The following is a 23670-nucleotide window of genomic DNA, read 5'->3' on the forward strand; positions in this document are numbered from 1 at the left end:
ACTTTTCAGGGGGTATCCCACTGGTATGAAGAGAAACCGTAGAAGAGAAAGTTACTCATCTTAGTTTTCTCTGTTGGATTTCTGACTCTTCCTTTGAAGCATCAGTACCAAAACCTGCTTGACTATATGAAGTGATACAGTAGTAACGCTTATAAACTTTATGGTTCATTCAAAACACATTTCTTAATTTCCAGTGCTATAGGCTAGACACTGGGTGAAAAGCTGAGGCTAAAGTGAAAACATGATTAGTGACTGACCTTCCAGAGTGGGAGAGTTCTTGTAATATTTTCATTTAAGTTCTTAGGACAGTCATTCATGTTCTTATGACATTCTCATATACTTATTTTTAAATTTCCATGAAATAAATTATGTACAGAATTTTTAGTACTATGCGAGGTTATCTTAAGAAACATGTGTGATTATATATTATCATTTTGGTGTGTAATTCTCCACTAGGTCACTGGGCATCACAATCTTTGATGCCAGCCCCTGCTTATAAAATGAGATAATTGCATATTACATAGACTTCCAGAAAATCCACTTTAAAATTTTATCTTATGTAAATGGCAGACAGTTCTTACGCAATGGGTGTCATTATTTAATCTAGTTAAAATTACTTTTTAACTGTGGAGCTTTGACTTAAATTAGTTTATCTTGAGGCTTCAGCATCCCACTTAAACCATTAGTGTTCTTCTTCTCTAGGGACTCCCATTTATACCTTCCCATTCGGAGTGTAATCCTATCAGAAATGGTAATGATATTTTACACTTGGTAACATCTTCCATCTAAAGAAGTCTTGAGCACTTTTAAACATGACCTTGTTACTGTTTGTAACATCTCTGAGAGGTAGCCCCAAGCTGGGAAGGATTCCTTCAGTTTACAAATGGAAAGATCAGGTGAAGGAGAAAGGCTGAGTTTTCCAAAAGCAATTTTAAGAGGGCACTCTGTATGATGTAATGAACATTTTAAAATGATGAAAAAACAGCCCTCGCCGGTTGCTCAGTGGTTAGAGCATTGGCCTGCGGTCCCGAGAGACCTGGGTTCAGTTCCCACTAAGGGTGCATACCTCAGTTGCAGTTTGTCCCCGGCCCTGGTTGGTCATGTGGGTGGCAGCTGCTTGATGTGTCCCTTTCACGTCAGTGTTTCTCTCTCTCTCTCAGTCTGTTCCTCTGTCTCTCTCCCACTCTACCTGAACAAAGGGTGGATAAATGTCCTCGGGTGAGGATAAAAAATAAATAAAATAAAATAAAATGATGGAAAAACAGAAGAGTAAACTAAATACCAAATATATTCCAAAGGAATGTAAGAAGTTTGTTGAAAAGCTTAAACCAGGTTTTGTATTTTTTTTTTTTAATAGTAGAATGTGAAATGGGGGATTTAAGAGAGTGAAGAGAGAAAAGAGAAAAACCCATTAGGATTTTTATTTCTAGCAATGTATATTGGTTGTTTTTGTTCTTATCTCTTAACCACATGCTCAGTATTTCCTAAACACTTAACAGTCACTTATAGAAATGCATGCAATTATATAAATAATGTTGATTTTATTGAATTTTAAAATAAAATATGCTATTCCATTAATTGAGAAACTACTTGAAAGTTGCTTAACTGAAATTATTGTGAAAAACTCATGCTTGCAATAACATATACTCTGATAGGAAAGTTCAGATCTGTGCTCAGAAAGTAAGATTATATATATTTCATGTGGGCTAGATAAGGTATTATAAGAGCTCTGAAAAGAAAACTATCACTTGAGGAGGAAATGACCAACAATGGAGAAAGAGGCTAATAGATAATCCATGAAAATGTATGCAAATAAATCCACAAATATTGTGGCATTTATTTCACAAACATTATGGAAAGTGATAAAGAGGATACAAATGTGAGTAATACATTGTTTCTCTAGTCAGAATGCTTGTGGTCTAATGGAAGAAATAATTACATAAAAACTATAGTACTACTGATAGTCTCATAAGTACTACAGAATGGAAATATCAAAGAAGAAATTTAATTCAATTACAGAACCTAAATAGATGTTACATTAGAGAACAGTAGAAAACCAAACAGCAAGTTTGATTAAAGAAAGATGTGCCTTTAAATGTCAGTTTAAAAGAAGACACAAGTGCCCTGGCCAGTTTGGCTCAGTGATTGGAGGGTCGGCCTGTGGACTGGAGAGACCCGGGTTCGGTTCCCACTAAGGGCATGTACCTCGGTTGCAGTTTGTCCCTGGCCTTGGTTGGGGTTGTGTGGGTGGCAGCCACTCGATGTGTCTCTCTCACATCAATGCTTCTCTCTCTCTTCCTCCCTTTCTCCCTCCTGCTCTATCTAAAGATAAATGCAAAAAATGTCCTCGGGTCAGGATAAAAAATAATAATAAAAGAAAAGAAGATACAAGTATTATCAGAACAATTTTTAGAGAACACTATGGCTGTTGCATTTAGTGTACCTTAGACCCTGAAAAGAACAAGCAGGTAATTGGATTAGCAGGTGAATATCACAGTCTAGATGTCGGGCAATTCCCACCGAACCCAGGTGCTGATGCGGTGATGGGAAGACAGGGGATGGGGCAAGGTGCTGAAGAAAACTTGACAGAAACTCACAAAATCGTGACTGCAGTACACAGTCAGTAACTGAGTTCTGAGCCAAGGTGATTGTGAAAGTACTGATGCCATTATTTTAAAATAAAATATTAAAAACACAAGAAATGTTGTCTTACAAAATTCAGTGATATGGTATTCGAAGTAAGTCTTAAGCATATTGAGGTGCTGCTGAAATATGCAGTGATCTGCATTGATACCCTGGGGGTCAGACAAGAGTTAGGTTAAGAAAGAAGAATGGCTATGAAGTAATTTGAGTCATTTTATCTGAAACCTAACTTAATTCTCAAAGCCTGTTAAGCAAATACTGCTTAAACTCAACACCATAGACCTGGTGAGTAGAGACCAGAGGGGTGACCGTCTTCTGTCATCGCGTCACACCCTGTGCTGTCATGGAGGAAGGAACGAAACATTTGAGAATCATTTGTATGGAGGGACACCTAACACGTTGAGAATGGTGGTGGTATCTGAAAATAACTAAACAAAAGGTATAGAACAAAGTTTAGTAAGTTAGAGGACTAGAGAAGGTAAACAAGCTGAAGATGTATATAGAGAAGGAAAGTCAAAGTTGAAAGCAGTTAATGGAAAATCTTGGAAAGAATCTAATATCACAAAGACTAGGGGGAAAATCCTTACAGAAAATGAAGCACACTTTTGCTTGTGGAATTTTGTAGAACAGCATTTCTCATCTGTTCTGTGGACCGTCATCCAGTCATCCACAGACTATCTTTGCTGGGGGTGGGGTGGAATATTCCATCTGTTGTCAAGCACACCTGTAAGACACGGAGTAACAGGCTGTCGCTGCTGCCTTCCCCGCATCTTCCAGAAACTCAACATACATTTGCACACTAAAGGCTCAGGGAATCAGCCCTGGCAGATTTGGTTCACCGGTTAGAGCATCAGCCCGCAGACCGGAGAGGCCTGGGTTAGGTTCCCGCTAAGGGCATGTACCTCGCTTGCAGTTTGTCCCCAGCCCTGGCTGGGGTCATGTGGGTGGCAACCACTCATTGTGTCTCTCTCACATCAATGTTTCTCTGTCTCTTCCCCTCTCTCTCTTCCTCAAGATAAATGCAAAAAAAGAAAATGTCCTCAGGTGAGGATAAAATTAAATAAATAAATAAATAAATAAATAATAAATAAATGTACAGGGAATTAATTAAAGGAAGGTATTAACTTTACAGTTGCTTAGGCATCATCTTCTTTAATTTTTAACCTAGAACAATTCATATTTATACATAATTTTAACAAAATAAGAATACTTGCCCAGCCAGTGTGGCTCAGTAGTTGAGCATTGACCCAGGCACCAACAGGTTCGATTCCTGGTCAGGACACATGCCCAGGTTGTGGGCCTGACCCCCCAGTGGGGGACATGCAGGAGGCAGCCAATCGATGTTCTCTCTCATTGATGTTTCTATCTCTCCCTCCCCCTTCTTCTTTCTCTAAAAAATTCAATAAAGAAAAAAAAATAGTTAAATAAAATAAGCATACTTAGCTATAGGATGATGAATCCGAAAGAGGACCACTCAAATTAGTAGGATCTCAGGAATGTTAAAGGGAATGATGAGGAGATAAAAGAAAAATTTAAATCTGGGCATAGAAATTGAGGAGAGAAAATGAAGAAAAGTCATGAAATCGACGGAAAATCCTGGCTTTGTAGAATTAGAATAACAGGGTAAGGCAGAGTAACCCTCGAGCCAGGTCGGGCACAGGGCCGAACTACCGGGGACGATGGGGGCACCAGGCCGCGGATCATTTCTTCTTGCAAATGACTCCAGTCGGGGTTTTGTTTTCTTGTCTGTTTCATGGTTTCTAGATCCCACTCCTATCTTGTTTTGGTCTTTGACTGGTCTCCTAGATGATATTACACCCAGAATATGCTGCTCAGAACAGCACGTGAGTGTCCTGCCCATGACCCAGTTTTCTCTCCTGGCAGGACGGTCAGCGCTCGTTCCCTTGGAGTTTCAGTCAGTTGATCCAGTTTACGTGAATTTCTGTTATTCTTCTAGTAACCCTACAACCTATACACATGAATAGAACACCTTTTCAAGGTTATTATAGAACTTTACTTTAGAATTTGCATTTATAAGCTTTCTTCCTTCTTGCCCTTTATTCCTGCCTGGCCTTTAAAATTTTCTCAGATACTCACTCGGACTTCTCTCTCTCTCTCTTTTTTTATGGAACATTCCTCGTGCAGGGGCCATGCTAATCTTCTCTGTATCTTTCCAGATTTTTAGTATATGTGCTGCCACACACACAAAGCGAGCACCAGACTTATTCTTTATTAGAGCCCCTGGGTCTGTATGAACGGTAGATTTTACTTCCATGCCTTTCATGAGGACAGAGGTTCATGAAAGCCACTGAAACCATTGTCCAGGTTGAACTGACCTGGGGATCTCTTTGGGTACAGTTAATAGGCTTGTCCAGCTCATTGGGTACAGCTTTGAGTCCTCTTAAATAAATCATCACTATTGTTTTTATTTCTACAATCCGTCTACTTGTATGTCAGCATAAACTTGGTCAAAACCATAGGGAGTCCAGTAAAATCTTTATTCCTGCATTTCTTGATTTTCCATCTATAAAGAAGGTGGTATTAAGTTGATATAATTTGTAAGTAATTTCATTTTCATTTGGGGGTACTCAGGAGCCGTCTCATTCGTTCGAGAATGTTGCTGGTGCCCTAACCTAGTGTTACCAATATGTTTACAAAAGGCATTTTTGTGTCCTCTTCTTTCTCCACAACTTTTCTTTGTATTTTATTATTTTGTGAAATCATTTTATCATAGAGGCTTTGGATTCTTGAGTAATTTCCTCAACTTCTTTGCACCTCAATTTCTGCATCAGTAACATGGGAATCACTGTAGTATGTACCTTATAAAATTGTTGTGAGCATTAAATAAATTTAAATGTTAGAATATACCTCACACAAAGAGCTCAACAAATCTTGATTGTTGTTTGTTTGTTTTGTTTTGTTTTCATTATCCTACTCTTGACTAAGAAGCATGATCCATTTACAACCCTAGTGAGACAGTATTTTTGGAACTATAAATTGTTAAGTAAATACAAACGTTTCTTTCCATTACTAAGCTTGAGAAGTGAAAGGGTTTTGCTGGGAACTTAGTATTTAATTGTTTCTATATAAACAGCTTGTGGGAGACATCTATCCAGTTAAAAATATGCATAAATAAAGGGTTCTGTTTATCCATCCGACATCTGAAAATAACTTTCTGAATTTGAAGTTAAAATGCCCACGATCGGAAAGAAAGAGTATAGTTTTAGGAAAAGTGGACCAATTTATAAAAGAGATAGACATCCAGACTGTTCTCTCTATTGTCAGGGAGAGTGAATTAGGACAGTCTTGCTGGGTAGTGACTCAGAGAGGCAGATGACAGAGAATGGGTGCTAAAAAAAGACCAAACCCTGTCACCATCCCATCCCCTTCTTCCACCAGGCTGTGAGATGCTCCTTTATGATACATTGTTTCGGTTGTTTGCATTGATGTTTATTTTAACCATTTCCGTTTTTTTACATAAAAAGGTTTGTTCAGACACCAGAAGGGAGAAAATATGAAGAATAGTATCTGTGTTCTAGAGGGTGGTCAGCTGCCATTGTGGGCTCACAATTGCCTGCTTCAAAGGTGTTGAACAGGATACTCTTTCTTTGGGGTTAATACCTAAGGTCTTTAGAAGACCTAATGTGTAATAGTTTTCAAAATCTAATTAATAATGCTTCATGGGGCAACACTATTACTGGCTGAAGGATTTTAATGGGAACATAAAAGTTATAATTGCTAAAGAAGGTCAAGTTTGCCCAGGCTTTGGTATTTGATATTATAGCAACTCTAAAATTGATCCAAAAAAATGCCTCATAGTCTCTCCACTTACCAATAAGTAAACATTTCCATGCAACATGCCCTTTTATAGGTATTAATACTTGCAAAGAAAAGTAAAATACTGAGTGAGAGTTTTGATTTAACAAAACTAATAACAATTAGTTGATATCTTTTTAATGGGTAACTATTACTATATATTCAACTAATTTTAAAGGTGTTTGCTTGACCTCGATTTCCTTAAGGCTGTGTTACTTTAACTTTTTCAAGTGTGTGAATACTTTCAAAAAAAATTTTTTTTTTTACTGATATGAGAGAAAGAGAGGAGGAGGGGGAGAAACATCAATGAGAGAGAACATTGATTGGCCGCCTCCTGCATGGCCCCCACTGGGGATCGGGCCCACAACCTGGGCATGTGCCCTGACTGGGAATGGAACCGGCGACCTCTTGGTACATGTGTCGATGCTCAACCACTGAGCTACACGGGCTGGGCTTGAATACTTTTAGTTGTCTAATCACATTTTAGCAATACTTTTTAGCATGATATATATATATATCATAAACAAATGAAGAAGAATGATGGAAAAGAAATGAAAACCCCAGAGTTTCATGTCCTATCCCTGTTCCTATGGATCCCAGCGTGTGCCCCGTGGTGTGTAAGATCACCCACTTTCGGAGAGCCCCTGAGGAGAGGCCCGTATGTGCTAGCATACCTGCTGCGAGCTGTAAGGAATCGGGGGCGCCGCCGAATAAAACAGAGAAGAGACTGGAGAGCCAATCAGCCGAATAAACAGGGATCAGGCTTTATTGGGTGGACTCCGGGCGGGTTCACAGACTCCGGGGGTCGAGTCCTAGAAGCCGCGCTCAATTGGGGCTTGTGTCTTTTATATCTGCCTGTTGCAGCTGGAATTTGTCCCTTAGGGTTTGGCCCTGCGGGGGTTATGCATGGAGCCTCTGGAATATGAATAGTTAAGATGGGAGTTAACCTATAGGCTCGAGGCAGGCCATTCAGGGTGGGAGACAAGGCTGAGCAAGGAGACAATGGTCGAGCACTTTGCCTGGTGCCAGTTCTCCAGGCCATCGGACACGAGCCTCACAGGACCCCGGTTACAGGCGCCTCAGAGGGTTTCACTCACCATGTCCGTGCTTGTATCAATTTATTTCAAACCCAGTGTGGGTCATCCTGTCTCACTTTTAGTCTTTCCCTTCTTTTGTGGCCAGAGAGTGTAATTTAACTAAATTTCCTTCAGAATGCTGCCTTGAACTTACGCAGATTTTAGACATTCCCTTCTGAAATTCACAGTCCGTGGGTCATTTGGCACAGAGTGATTGGCTTATTTCCCGAATTGCTATCTCCCTTTTGTTCAGCATTGCTGACATTTTCATGTTTACTCATGAAAAATATCATGTACATTTACACTGGCACCGGGGAAAGTGGTTGCCGTGCCAACATTAAGTGTCATTTGGGATGTAGGGGGATTTAGAACCATAATAAATTGTCTCATTCTAAGGAAAGTAATGTATCAAAGTAATAAATCTTACCTTTCAAATTCCTTCCCTTAATTGCAATTGCAGGGTGATTTCTTTTTCCTTTCTTTATCATTAACAAGAAAGCTTTGATTATTGTTAATGTTTTGAAAGGTATTTTTTACTTAGTCACTGGTTGTTTAAACTCTTAAGGTCTTAGGTATTTTTTAATGAAAAATTTCTAAGTTGAAAATTCAGAATTTCATAGACTTATTTTTTTAACGTAAGAATAGGAAAACTTGTCTAGCCAGTGTGGCTCAGTGGTTGAGCATTGACCCATGCACCAAGAGGTTGCCAGTTCAATTCCCGGTCAGGACACAAGCACAGGTTGTGGACCCAATCCCCAGTGGGGGGGCATGCAGGAGGTGGCCAGTTAGTATTCTCTCTCATTGATGTTTCTGTCTCTCTCTCCCTCTCATTTACTCTCTCTGTGAAATCAATAAAGGAAAAAAAATAAAATAAAAAGAATAGGAAAACTATAAAAATGGAAACACATCATGCTTTCTACTTATATTATTATAAGTAAAATTTATCACAGTTTTAAAAAATCACTTATTTCATTCTTAACAATTCTTGAACTTCCAGTTAAAGCCCCACCTTACCCACAGAACATTCACAGAGCCATTGACCTTGATGTTATACCCTGACCATTTGCAGCTATCTGCATCTGCTTCTGCAGGTCAGCCCATTATTTTTGCCCAATTTATATTTAATATGGTACTTTCTTTTACATTTAAAAGTTACCTAATTGGCCCTAATTTCAATGACTGCAAGTCATGTCTTTAGCAAAATTTAAAAAACTGAAACTCTCTGTTTCCTTGTTTTGTGTTTAGAATTAATTCTTCTTGATGTTAGCCATTTTTTATAGAATAACAACAGCAGCAGCAGCAACAATACCTAGGAGTTAAGCATTTCCTCTCATTTCCTCTGTGTCAGATTCTGTTTATGATTTATACTTTGAGAGAGAGAGAGAGAGAGAGAGAGAGAGAGAGAGAGAGAGAGAGAGAGAGAGAGAGAGGAGGGAGAGGGAGAGGGGAGAAGGAAGAGGGGGATAGGGGGAGGGAGATGGATTGATTCACAATAAGACCAGAGAAGTGGAGACTTTAATTATACTGATTTTTAACAACAAGGAACTAAAGCACAGAAAGATTATGTAATTGACCCAATGCAACAGAGCTACAGAGTAATAGAGACAGAATTTGAACCCATTTGAAACTATGTAACTTAAAAGACTGTTCCCGCAATATTCTTCCCAATAAAAAGTACCACCCATCAAAATATATGTTGACTAAATTATTTTTAAGTGGATAAATCTGAATTCTGCCAATAATGGTTAGTTGAAACTTGATTAATGTTTGCAATCAAATTTCTGGTGTATTCAGGGACGTTAACACTTGGGCATAGAGGATTAAACAATGTAACAGTATAGTTTATGTAGGCAAATGCACCTGACTCCCCAGGTGACTGGTGAGTCCCTGTGACCTTTATTTGGTGTGGGCATGCCACCACCTAGATAACATTTATTTTAAAAAGCACATTTTTATTATAGTCAGCTTGGTTTTGCTAGAGCTAAAGCTTTGAAACGATAACCATAGAAAACAGGCATATTATTTTTTAAACTGGAATTGTTTAATGGAAGCTACTCTTATGGATGTTTAAAATGTGGTAGGTTCTTCGTCTTATCCAGATATCTAGACACTGTCCTGAAAAGCAATTGTGAAGGCAATGCCTGGGTGGTAGGTTTGTCCCAGGCTTTGGAGTCAAAACTTTTATAAAGTTAATATTTCTATATTCTAAAAGAAAGTTTGTTAATGATGTTGTTGAGAACAATAAGTGATATTTACAGAAAAGAAAACCCAATGAGTTGGTCTTGAGGCATGGACATTGATCCAATCTTGACCTTTAAAACTATTCTTAAATTTACATATTAAAATTATAAAAGAAAATGCATGTATAGTATTTACTGGAAAAAAATTGAATCTAAATGGACCTGAGCTATTCAAATATGTGTTATTCAAGGCTCGACTGTATACTGAGTAAGGATATTTTAGGTAATGCTTACAGTAAATATCAGTGGTCCTGAAATCGTATCTTTATATGTGTATATTTAAAACATATCTAAATACTAGATTCTTGGTGATTCTGTTGAATGAATTAAATTTTATTCACAAATATAGCACTATATATTCATTTAATTTGTTACCCTCTCTACATAACTCTTTGCTGACCTACTATACTTATATACATGTCACACAAAGCTCATACATGTTAGGTAAATCTGGCTGGTTTGGGTTTTCTGTTTGTATGTTTAGGATTTGAGTAATCATACTCCACGCTACCTCATGACTCCACGGCTCCACGCATTTACCATTCCATCCAGTGCTTCTAAGCTGCATTAACAGTAAAGTTAGCACATTGATCACAATTTGACATCACATCTGTGAAGAATTTGTGGTGTATCATAAATTACACAGACTTTGGTGGATTGTCCAGGGAAATTACCAACAGGTGGACATTATGTCTAGGGGAAGACCAATCTCCAATTTCAGTGCACTAACTAGACACACGGTTTTTTGAGTACTGCTTTTCTTCATTCAGGGATTGCTTTTCTCACAAAACACATATTGTAGCACCACTGCCAGCCTTCACAGAGAACGTGACCGAACAGTATATGCCTGTGACCGTTTTAGCAGGAGAATATATTTTAGCGCACTCCATACAGATGATATTTAGCTTGCGGTGTTGAGTTCTCCTACGTAAAGAATGTACGATTGTCGGTGCTCCCTTCTGTCCTTTCTGTCCGTCACTGAAGTCAGGGGCCAGCTGGCACAGGGGATTCTGTGAACCTTGAAACATATGTTTTAGAATTTTGCCCTAATAATACAAATTTAGAACTGATAGATACCACCATTTCAGTAAGTAGAATGCCACTGACTGAACAGTATCAATGAAAAACATACTTGAGATTTTTAGGAAAAATTGCAAAGTAAATTAGATTTAACATTTACATTTCATTCTATATTCTGTTATACCCACAAATAGAAGTAAGGCAGGTTTTTTTTTTGTTTTGTTTTTTTTGTTTTTTTTTTAGCATATAGGTTTTGGAACCTTACAAATCTGGATTGCAACCCCAACTTGTCATTTGTGAGCTGTGTCCTTAGCCCAGTCACTTTGCCGAGTCTCCGGTCCCTCCTCTGCAACATGAAGATAGATGCACAATGAATAAATGAGAAGTTGTATGTAAAGTGCTAAATGCACTGCCAAGCATATAGAAATCACTCCACTGAATGGATAAAAATTAATGTAATGCACTAAACACATATTGTAGCACCACTGCCAGCCTTCACAGAGAACGTGACCGAACAGTATATGCCTGTGACCGTTTTACCATATATATACCATATATCCAATTCCAACAAGTTTTACTTATGTTTATAGAAGAGGAAAAAATTATTTTTCCTGCCACCCTCCTGTGTTCTGTCACTCAGGCCCTGTAGAGTGGAATGACAAAAGACAATAAGTGGGAATCATGAAAATATAACATAAATTCTATGTGACAGAGGAGAGGCCATGAAGACTAATGAAATGGGTAAACCCGAGTCTTTTTATTCCAGGTTTGATGTGGAGTAGAAAGTTGTGGAAACACATGATCTGCCAAAATGGTATGAGTTAAAAATAGTAAATTGAAGAAAACTCAGGCCTATTCTTGGATCCCTCCCAGCATCCCTCCAACTTCAAAGATAAGGATGCTCCTTTCTTCAAGGTGTAGAGAGGACACTGCTCACAAGAGAGTCCTATGGCCTGCTTCAGGGGAGAAGAGGGAGGTGGAGGATTCCTTCCCGCACCTTTTGCCTCTCAGGGCTCTTCAGATTAAATATTTATTATGCCAAGGCTCCATATTTTAGGATGATATGTTCAGATCCACTTTATGGTCCCCACAGTTATATAACTGCTATCACTATGTGAACATACTTGTCACTATTTGAATTCAAGAGATGGCTGCCATCTGCACGGAAGCAAGAGATGCCTGATTCTTCACTGTGATTCTGTTTCCTTCTGTCTCTTGATGCAGCTCCCTCCACGTACACTTATGTTCTGAGTTTCTGCCTTGAAATGTGTCATTTTAAAATTAAAGTTGCCCTTTTTGACAAAAATGCTTGTCTTATGCTTTCAAGATGATCTGTCAGTTAATCCTGGATATGTATCTGAGTTGCACAACGTCCAGGTATGTGGAGATGATGAGGACTGATGTTGCAGCTACTGCCAAGTACCCTGCTCATTAAAAAGTAATTATATATACATGCAATGATGAGACTTTATCAATATTTAAATATGTAAATGTGAGTGCATATTACTGTATCACTAGGTTGATTATGGAGCCTATTTTACATTAATAAACATACTGCCATTTTATATTAATTATGCCAGTCGTTAATGGTTATTTGTGATCATTTCCTTCAACGAGAAAACATTTTGTAGCCAATTATTCTTGTACGATGAGCACTGAGTGAGGTATTTTTTCCTGTATATTCTATCTCTATTTAGAAATTAGTTTTTATTAATTCATCATTATGTTCATTAGGTCTATTAATCATCAAGTATATATTGTGTAGCCAGTATTTATCAAAGCATACATTCTTTGCCTTTAAATGGCTTATAAATATTTCAGTGGCTTGCTATTTTACTGTTAGATTAATTAATCCTGATCTAGTTCTAGATTTAAATTATGTTCTCTCAATCTTAAATGTTTCAAGGGATCACTTTTTATGTGTAAGTTAGTAAATGAAAAGCATATGAGTTGAAATTTCAAACCTTCCTCGTCTCTTTCATACTTTGTATTCAAGAATCCCGGACAGCTTTTAACTATACTGAACAACAGGCAGTTTCTTAAAGTACCTGTCTGTGATTCATTTTAAAAGACGAAGATACAAGAACATAGAAAATCAGCAATGGTTTTTATGTAGGAAGTATCTTATTAGTTTCTTATGATGCAGATCTATCTAAACACATTTTCTTATCAATATAGGGAGGGATACCAAGATAGGGCTACATTTTAGAGAATGTTAGTATAGCGTTAAATACAGTAGTAGAAGAGAATTTTTCCCTCTGCTGAAGCTTGCTTGACTCAGCTGGGTCGTAGCTGCTTGTGAGCTCAGGATACATGGTGTAAGTGATTTATCTTTCTCTTTCCCCATTCCCAGGATTGACATAAGAAGAGACAGGTCAGCCACAACGAGTTCCATTTTCCCCCTTTCTGTGCCTTCAGCAGAAGTTCTGTGGAATGTGTAAATTTTAGACGTCTAGCTCCAGTGTAAGTGGAAAGGATGTAAGAAAAATAAAGTAGGAATATTGCAGTAATAAAAAAAAAATTATTGGAGAGAGTGAAGAAAACTACCATGTAAAAAACTATGAGGTTAACAATATCTTTGGCAGTATCTAAAATTAAAGTGGCTACTAAATAAACGTAAAAGTCAGTTAACGAGAAAATGAAGTTAAAGATTAAGATCTAGGTACTGTTCTGTTTACACACACACACACACACACACACACACATACACACCCTCTTACAATGCCACTTGCACACATGTAGGAGGCTTAACTTGGATTTTACCCAGACCCGAAGTACACTATTTCATGGGCAATCAGTCCCACCTCATTTACCAGTTCTCACCTCAGACTGCTTCTGTTGTCTTTTAGGATTCTGCCATAAGGCTTTCTCCAAGGCCAGTAGCTTGTTCCACTGACTCCCAGCCACCTGCTTGTGTTCAGGGGAGTTCTTGCCAGTGAAGATCGTCCTTGACCACCAAGGAGGAAGGGTCTGTGCACTGTTGCCTCAGTGCTCTGTTTCTCAGAGATCTGGGCTGAATGTGGTTCTCCTGGCCAGCCCTAGCTACTTCAATAATAACACATACTGTGGCTGGTCTGACTTCTGTACTGCTCTCCCTGTTCCTTCAGACTGCTTTCGTGGGATCATCTTCCAAATCAACTACCCGCATCAAAATTCTTGTCTTGGCTTGTACTTTCTGGAGATCCCAAATCAGGACACTATACCCTGGGGGACATTTGGATTATATTTGAGTAACTGAAGACATTTGTAGGCATCATCAATCAATAAGTATTTACCAGCTACTATTTAATCAATCAGTGTCGTGAAACAGTTACGTGGCCTTTTGTAAATCTGGTTGACAAAATGTTAATCATCTTGCCACCTCTTCTAACATTTAGCATATTATCTACCTCCTTGGAGAGCAGCTGTAATCTTGCTGGTGAAGTAAGATTTACATGTTTGGAATGGTTGGCTGATATTACAGAGAATCTGCTCCTCCCTGGCATCGTACTGATTACTGCATTTCTTGTTGACATACTAACTGGAGTGATGTCGTACTCCAGACCTTCCAAGGCAATCTCCCTTTCACTGCAGGATGGTCTTCTGAAGGCTTATCTATCAAAAGCAGGCTTTCCCGAGAGCTGTGGGTCACACAGCATGTTGTTGACAACTTCTCAGAAGAGTGGGATTTCACCCAATCTTAGATCAACATATTGGACATTGTGAAAGTCTGGATTAAATAGGTAGTGTGTTCGAGGGCAGAGGTATAAGAGAATCATTGTTTCCTTCCAGAAGAGATGGTTCGGGAGAGAGTGGCCCTAGAACCAACTTGTTTTTTCTTGGGCAAAAGGAGAATTTTATGTGTAAGAAAATAGTATATAAAAATGAAAGCAAGGCATTCATTTATACACAGCTTCTCAGAAGTAAAAGCAAATGTGTCCTAATAGAAATTCTAGCATATATCTACTGAGAGATATTTTGTGCTTGTGGTGGGTACGTAAAAGATATAGCATAGATTTTTATTGCTGTGAGCATGATCTGGTTTAAGAAATATCCACATTTTTCTCTCATTGTATTGTCATAAGCAAGGATAAAGTGACTGTCACATAGAACTGGGAGAGAGCAGGTTGAATTTTCTGTGAGCATCTATTCTAAATATCACATGCTTGACCAATTGGTCACAGTGGCTCTAAGGAATCAGTCACATAAGCCCAACCCACAACCATTTTCTGCAGGACAGAAGGGACTGGAGAAAGGAAGAGTTTGTCTTCAGAGTGTAATTTTTTTCTCTATAATACTGTCAAGAGAAGTACTGATTGTTTTCAAACATTTGTTTATTTCTCAATTATCAGCTTAAGAAAAATATATGGGACTAAATTTTTATTTGTCCAACTGCAGATAAACAAGGTTTGTTAATGACCTGTTTTTCTGATGGTGAATTTAGGAAAAACATCAAACTAACATTATAAAATCCAAATAACTAAGCTACCTTCCCTTTCTATAGTAAATTTTGTAGCTCAAGAAACAATAGATAGAATCTTTTAAAGTTTTAACATACTCCTCGTTGACCCTTTTCTAAATATTTCCAAGTACAGATCAGAAGTATAGACCTGGTCCTATTAAACTGCCATTTGTTAAAGTTAACAACGGAACATTGCTGCTTGAAAAATAATGTCTCTCTCTGCCTTCTTGAAGTTTGCAAAATAAACATGTACCGATTTTAAGTGAAAGTGAACATCAGTGAACTAGACAGATTTATTGAATTTGCTTGTAGCAAATGAGCTCGTTCCATTTCACATACTTTTTCTGGTAGTAAATGTTTTAATCTATTGATGCTGTGGAGAAATGCTACATTAGCTATAAAACAGAAAGAGGACACTGTTCAGTGACAGGACCAATATTATGTATAGTGCAGTCAACACTTTGCAAGAATTTAATGGCCCTGAATTCAAATAGACAATGTGTAGTTTACTAAACTGAAGGTTCATGAGAGACTGCCGATTCCTCCCAATGCTTAAACGGCATCAGGGCTACAGTGGTAGAAGAAAATGTGTTTGATTTCAAAAAGAAGGAAAATCCATTCCCATAGTACTGCTGCACACCAGAACTTTTTCTTATGTTCTTCCTTTCCTAGTATAAGCATTTGATTTTGATTTTGTTGCTAAGGAGCTGTAATTTTCCATCACAAATCTCTTTTCATCTCTAAAATTGGTGGGCACAGTGAGCATGGAACCACACAATGGCCTGATGAATCCATGTTGCGTGTGTCACAGGAGAATTGATGTTAAGAAATTTGTGAGTTAAGAGGCCACTGAGAAATCTACGAAATTGAAAACTTCCCTTCACACTGTACAGTCAGAATTTACAACTTGAGATTTCATCCAAAACATCAGTCAGTTGGATCTACTTTTCAAATTAGTTGGCATTTGAAGTAAGCTATCACATTGTTGTGTTACTTTATATTCTGGGTGGGAAAAGTTGTAAGTTGGAAGCACCTACTTAATATTAGTTATTCTCATTATTTTTGTCATCATCATCTTCCTATTTGCTAGAGAGCATGGCACCAAGGTCAAGAGCATAAGCTCAGAACTTCAGATACCTACTCTCCTGATGGCTAGTTACAGGGCCTCGGTGGTCAGTCTCTCATCTGTGTAATGATGGCAGAGATCCCAGCGTGGTGGTTGTTTGGATGAAATAAAATAACATAGACCAAGTAGTCAGCATATAGACTGACAAAGTGTAAATTCTAAATAAGCGTGACCAAAAGTAACTTGTTTCAGTATCATTTAGTAGAAATGCCACAGAGATTACAAAATCTTTCTTTGCATTTGACTGAAAACAAGTATTTTGCAGTGTAGCTACATGAGTAGAGAGTGCGAGGAATAATGGACTCCATGGAGGGATAAGAAGTAATGCCTCAGGAGGGTTTCATGTGCCAACTTAGCAGAAGTGAAAACCATCCTTTACCCTCAGTAAGATCTGCCCCCTTTCCTTCGCTCACATCACTGAAAAAAACAAGTTCATATTCGGAGCCATTTGTCTGTGATTTTAAAGCATGTCAGTGCCAACATTTGCTGACCAGCAGTTACAATAGGACATTGAGTTGGGTTCTCAACCTGTGGGTTGCGACCCCTTTGGGGTTCAAGCGAACCTTTCACAGGGGTCGCCTAAGACATAACAGTAGCAAAATTACAGTTCTGAATTATCAACGGAAATAATTTTATGGTTGGGGGTCACCACAACATGAACTGTAGTAAAGGGTCGTGGCACTAGGAGGGTTGAGAACCACTGAGTTAGAACCTGAAGATGCCTGGGAGATCACACAGGGCGCTTTGCCTTCAAGAGCCTCTAAGTACTTCCAGAAGACCGGAGAGAAGGTAAAAATACCAAGTGCCAAAAGAGAAGAGTACATGAGAGACAGTGTGAGTGAAATAAAGAATAGATATTGGCAAACTCTGGCCATGGGGCAAACAGCTGCTGGTTGCTTTGTGCTGGCTCAGGAGCTGGGAATCACATTTTTTAAGAGCTGTAAAAACAGCAAACGGAAGAAACCACCACTGTGCCCCATGGCCTCTATGTGGCGCCCAGTGGCACTCACTGTCCAGCCCTTTGCAGAGAATGTTTACAAATCCCTGAACCAGAACATTATTGAAAACCACCCCCTAAACGATGTGGAAATTAGAGTTATTCAGCATGGTTAGTAAATAAAGTAGTGCTCATGAAAAATAACTTAGAACCAAAAGATAGAGTTTGGCTTACCCAAGGAATAAGAGACGGGGGGTTCTGAACCGGGGCAGCCGTGTGCGCAGGAGCTGAGGAATAGCTGTAAGTGCGGAGTATATGCCAGGAAAACGAACAAACCTCTGTGAAGAGTATGGTTGGCAGTAGGATGAGTGGGGCATACAGTTACCAACATACTATAAGAAACACACTTTTGGATAGTTATATTAATGAATCTAAAGCTCTGGGATTTATTCAGATGAAATGGTACTAGCATCTCAGTTTTATCAAAGACCAAACAACTAAATGCATTTTCAAGAGATTTAGTTCTGTAGCTTCTACTAATGAATTCTGAAATTAATTTTATTTGTGTTTACAATTGTGGGTGTCATATTGGTATTAGTAACCTTGTTATTATTAACCAGAGGATTATGAAATACAAAATAGGGGCTGCACTTTGGCTGGGGCGAACGCAGTCCGCGTGGGGTGGGGTATCTGGAGACTTCTCCCCGGTGCTGGAGTGTGGAGTAGCCCTCAGATTCCTGATCTGCTCCTCAGAATGTTGAGGGTTTTATTCCTTACTTAATATCTCTGTAGGTTTTGTTGTCCCATATTTTTTGTACCAAGTGATGCTAAAACCTTTCAATGCCAAGATTAATGTCACAAGACCTGAAGAGTTCTGGCAAAGACTTAAAGAACAATGTTTGGCCAGAAATAAAGTAACTTGACTTCTTGCAGCTTCTGGTTTATCTCATCAGTAAAATTAGGATAGCCACTCCTGCCCTCAGGATACATAAAAGTAAGTGAATCCAAAAAATATCATATACTTAATAATTTGTTTTTAGTTCTATTGAGTTTTGTTTTGTTTTTTTAATGCTGTGATTAATATATTAATTCTCTAGCCTCATTTTTCTTATTTGTAAAATATCAGCTGGAACTAAATGACACCCAGAAGGTATTTCAGTGCCCAAACCCTGGGACTACAATTATTAAGTATTTATTAAGTATCTGGGATTACTTTGGGATCATTTGGAATATCTGCTCCGTTGCCTATCCAGAGCTAGATGCATGGACTTTTATAGGAACCGTCAAATACCATATATTTCTCAGGAACAAATGGACAATATTTTCCACAAGAAAGTTGATTTTAATCAAACTGTTCGGTGTTTCTAACTTCAGCTTTTCTGAACAACCCCCCCTCACTCTGCCATGCACTTCTATTCTGGTCTGGTTTTAATCTCATTACGTGGGTTCCTTTGAAAACATTTAAAAATAGCTTCTTGTTGGTAAATAAGTATACCAGAAATCACCAGTTATTAGACTGTGAGCATCCCTAAAGCAGAGCTCAGGTCTTCCTCTGTAACGTACTCATAATAGTACCACCAAGTTCACAGTTTCTTTGAGGATTAAATAAAACAATCCACAGGTGGATTATTCACATAGTGTGTGTTCATGAACTGTGAGATTCTACCATTTATTATTGTCTCCGTACTCTCAGCTCCAAGGTCCTTGCACATAACAAACGCATTCTACAGATCTAATCTGTAAATATACATATATAGTCTTTTCCACACTGAGGGGACTTTCTCTCTGTGTTTTGTTCAGCCATCCTAAATGCCCGATGGTAGTTGCCTACTGGTGACAAATCAGTTTAAAAAGGTATATCCTTGAACGAAGTGTAATGTTGACTTTAATCCTTACCAATAATAGCTTTGAAAAATTATTATTTTTACCAGAGCTATTTCCAGTAGATTCTCAAAAGACTCTCCTAATAGCACCATTTTCTTTTAAAAGGCTAAATTAACAGTTTGAAAGATTTTACGAATCCATCAATGGGATGGAACATTTTACTACAAAATAAAAGGTAATCTCAGTTTCTGTGGCATCTATAGATACTGTATTTAAGTGTTTCAATTAGAATGCGGCTAGTGAAAGCAGTTTATGAATTATTGACATTTCCAATCTACACACTCCAGGATGAAATTCATTAGGAGGTGTTAATTTTGGAGACACATTATATAAAGCTATTACAATGCAAGGTGCTTGAACAGCACTTTTATTCACTGATGCACAGGTATTATTTGAAAAACATAATTGAGAAGCTAAGCTGCAGCAATTACCCCTGTCTTTCATTAAATAAAGGATTTGCACTGTATTTACAGAAAGAGACAGATGTCTGAGTTTTTGATATGCACTATACAAAAAGAATTAATAAACCTTGCAGATTTTGTTTTATTTCTATACACTGAAGTGCTTTTGTGTCTTGTTTGTTTATTTATTTATTTATTTATTTAGATGGGTGTGAAATGGAATAAGAGAAAATTTTCTCTGTTTCAGAACAATAAGAATTAATAGGACATGAAGTATTCAGCACAAGTTTGCTTCTGATCATAAGAAAATCAAGGTTCTTTGGCAAAGAAATGAGTAACTCATTTTTATTTCTATTATTTTATCTTTGGAGGGAAGCATTGCATCAATAATCTCAGAACTGATAACACTGAAAAGTGTGACATTCAGTTCCTTTTCTTTGAAAATACAACAGTGTCATTCATCATCGCGTGGAGGCACAAGAAATATTAATTGAACTCTTTCTATGTGCTGGGCACTGGAGCTTCAATAGCAAATAAGATCAAAACTTGAATTTGAATTTCAACTGTATCATTTGTGAACCAAAGAATCACGCATCTTTTTTTCCTCCCAATGTATTGTCTTTGTTGATACTATTACAGATATCCCCATTTCCCCACCGCCACCCACCCCTGCTCCTCCTTCCTTCTGGCCATCACCACACTGTTGTCATGGTCTATGGGTCATGCATGTGTCCTTTGATGAATCCCTTCACCGGCTTTCATAGAGTTCCCTGCACTGTGCTCCTCTCTGACAGCTGTGAGTCTGATCCATGTATCCATGCCTCTGTTTCTATTTTGTTCATCACTTTATTTGTTCATTACATGCCACATATTAGTGAGATTATATGGTATTTGTCTTTCTCTTTACTTCACATAATAACCTTCAGGTCCATCCATGCTGTTGCAAAAAGGAAGAGTTCCTTTTTTTTTAAATGGCCATCTAGTATTCCATTGTATAAATATACCACAGCTTTTTAAATTTTTTTTATCCTCACCCAAGGACATTTTTTTCATTTTTCATTTTTTTGTTGTTGTTGTTGTCCAGATAGAGTGGGAGGGAGAAAGAAGGAGGGGGGAGGGGAAGGGGGAGGGGGAGAGAGAGACAGAGAGAGAGAGAGAGAGAGAGAGAGAGAGACATGTGAAAGGGACACATCAAGTGGCTGCCACCCACATGACCCAACCAGGACCGGGACGAACTGCAACCAAGGTATGTTCCCTTAGCGGGAACCGAACCCAGGTCTCTCTGGACCACAGGCCAATGCTCTAACTGTTGAGCCAAACCGGCCAGGGCTACCACAGCTTTTTTAAAAAGTTATCTGTATTGTTGAGAGTATTACAGAAGTCCCTCTTTTATACCCCATTGATCCCCCACTCCCCCACCCCCGCCTTCACTGCACTGTTGTCTGTGTCTATGGGTTATGCATATAAGTTCCACTTGTCTACTAATGGGCACTTGGGCAATTCCCAGATTGTGGTTATTGTAAATAATGTTGCTATGAGCATGGGGGTTTATATATTATTTTGAACTGGTGTTTTGGCATTCTTAGGATATATTCCCAGAGGTGGGATCACTGGGTCAAAGGCAGTCCATTTTTAATTTTTTGAGGAAACACCATACTGTTTTCCACAGTGGCTGCAACAATCTGCCCACCAGCTGTGCATGAGGGTTCCCTTTTTTCCACATCCTTGCCAGCACTTGTTTGTTGATGTGTTGATGGAGCCGTTCTGGCAAGTGTGGGGTGGTATCTTATTGTGGTTTTTAATTTGCATCTCTCTGATAATTAGTGATGAACATTTATCATCTCTATTGGCCATTTGTATATTGTCTTTGGAGAAGTGTCTATTCAGGTACTTTGCCCATTTTTTAAACTGGATTTTTTGTCTTCCTGGTGTAGAGTTGTATATGTTCTTTACATAGTTTGAAAATTAATTTCTTATCTGATGTATCGCTGGCAAATACATTCTTTCATACAGCAGGTTCCCTTTTCATTCTGTTGATAGTTTCTTTTGCTATGCAAGAGCTTTTTAGTTTCATGCAGTCCCATTTGTTTATTTTTTTCTTTGTTTCCCTTGGCCTAGGGAAAAAATATGGGCAAAAATATTTCTACAAGAGATGTCTGAGATTTTACTGCCTATATTTTCTTCTAGGATTTTTATGGCTTTGTGACGTACATTTAAGTTTTTTATCCACTTTGAGTTTATTCTTGTGTATGGTCTAAATTGGTAGTCTAGTTTAATTTTTTTTTGCATGTACCTGTCCAATTTACCCAACACAGTTTATTGGAGAGATTGTCTTTACTCCATTGTATGCTTTTGACTCCTTAGTCAAATATTAATTGACCATAAAAGCATGGGTTTATTTCTATGCTCTCTGTTCTGTTCCATTGATCTATAGGCCTGTTCTTATGCCAGTAGCAGGCTATTTTGAGTACAGTGGCCTTGTAGTATAGTTTGATATCAGGTATTGTGATACCTCCCACTTTGTCTTATTTCCCAAGGTTGCTGAGGCTATTCAGGGTCTGTTTTGGTTTCATATAAATTTTTGGAGTATTTGTTCTAGATCTGTAAAATATATCATTGATATTTTACTAGGGATTGCATTGAATCTATAGATTTCATTAGGTAATATGAACATTTTGATGATGTTAATTCTTCCAATCCATGAACACAGTATATGCTTCCACATGTTTGTATCTTCCTCTATTTTTTCTTCAATGTCCTATAGTTTTCTGAATATAGGTATTTTACCTCCTTAAGTACCTTATTTTTGTTGTTGTTGCAATAGTAAATGGGATTGTTTTCTTACTTTCTCTTCCTGATAGTTCATTATTTGTGTATAAAAATGCCACTGATTTCTGAATATTAACTTTGTATACTGCTGCTATGCCAAATTCATTTATTAGATCTGGTAGTTTTTGGTGGAGTCTTTAGGGTTTTCTACGTGCAATATCATGTCATTTACAAAGAAGGACAATTTTACTTCCTCCTTTCCCATTTGGCTGCCTTTTATTTCTTCTTCTTGTCTGATTGTTGTGCTAGCACTTAAATAGCTACATATCTTAGTATCTGTCACCTCATTTGAAAAGTAAAGGTAATGAGCCCTGGCCAATTTGGCTCAGCTGTTAAAGCAGTGGCCTGCAGTCCAGAGAGACCCAGTTTCGGTTCCCGTAAGGGCACGTACCTCGGTTGCAGTTTGTCCCCAGTCCTGGGTCATGTGGGTGGCAGCCACTCGATGTGTGCCTTTCATGTCAATGTTTCTCTCTCTCTCTTTCTTCCTCTCTCTCCCTCCCACTCTATCTGAACAAAAAATGAAAAAATGTCCTCGGGTGAGGATTATAAAAAAAAGAAAGAAAGAAAAGTAAAGATAGTGAGAATATCTGCCACATAAAGTTGTTGTAAGTTGATTAAATAGTATTGTACATAAAACTTGAAACTAATATGTGGCATGTGGTACATGCTTAATGAATGTTCTTATCACTGACTTAGTGCCTGCCCTCAGGGAGATTCCATTTATGTTACTTGAAGAATTCAATCAAGTGATTCATGTGAAAACTTTTTTTGTGTTATAAACTGCTATACAAGTATAAAGTATTACTGTGAATTTTTGGTTATCCACTTATAAATGATTTTGTTTGTAGATGATGCACCAGCAAATTTTCATCCAAGACTGTTTTTTTAAATACTTAACTAGCTTGCCTTTTTGCCATTTACCTAATTGCCCCTATAATAAGAGTATACAGATGTATTTTAATAGTCTAAGCCAATGTAACCAAGAAAATAATTCCATTTAAAATATGCTATATTTCAGTGGAAAAATACTTGTTTATAAATTATTTTTTACCTAATAGCCATCTTATTTTCCCTGTAAGTGGCTTTTTATTTATTACAAAAATATAGAGAGGTATTATTGGATTATAGCATTCTCCTCATTTCAAATATTTAAATTGTAGATAGAAAATGTGCTGTATGACTTACAGTTTAAAAGAAAATTTAAGCTACATTGGCCTTGGATACAATTTCATACTTCTTAGTTATGGCACTATCAAT

At 37.9% G+C, this 23670-nt stretch overlaps 1 protein-coding gene and 1 non-coding gene across 2 annotated transcripts in view; one reads left to right on the forward strand and one right to left on the reverse strand.

Annotated features, from left to right (window-relative positions):
* ADGRL3 (adhesion G protein-coupled receptor L3) overlaps positions 1-23670 on the forward strand; it is a 471329-nt gene that overhangs the window by 168704 nt on the left and 278955 nt on the right. The window lies entirely within an intron of this gene.
* LOC118621749 lies at positions 4742-4847 on the reverse strand. Its single transcript, XR_004957781.1, has one exon. It is a non-coding gene; the product is annotated as a U6 spliceosomal RNA (small nuclear RNA).

The sequence above is a fragment of the Molossus molossus genome, unplaced genomic scaffold (assembly GCF_014108415.1).
Source record: "Molossus molossus isolate mMolMol1 unplaced genomic scaffold, mMolMol1.p scaffold_m16_p_1, whole genome shotgun sequence".
Lineage (NCBI taxonomy): Eukaryota > Metazoa > Chordata > Mammalia > Chiroptera > Molossidae > Molossus > Molossus molossus.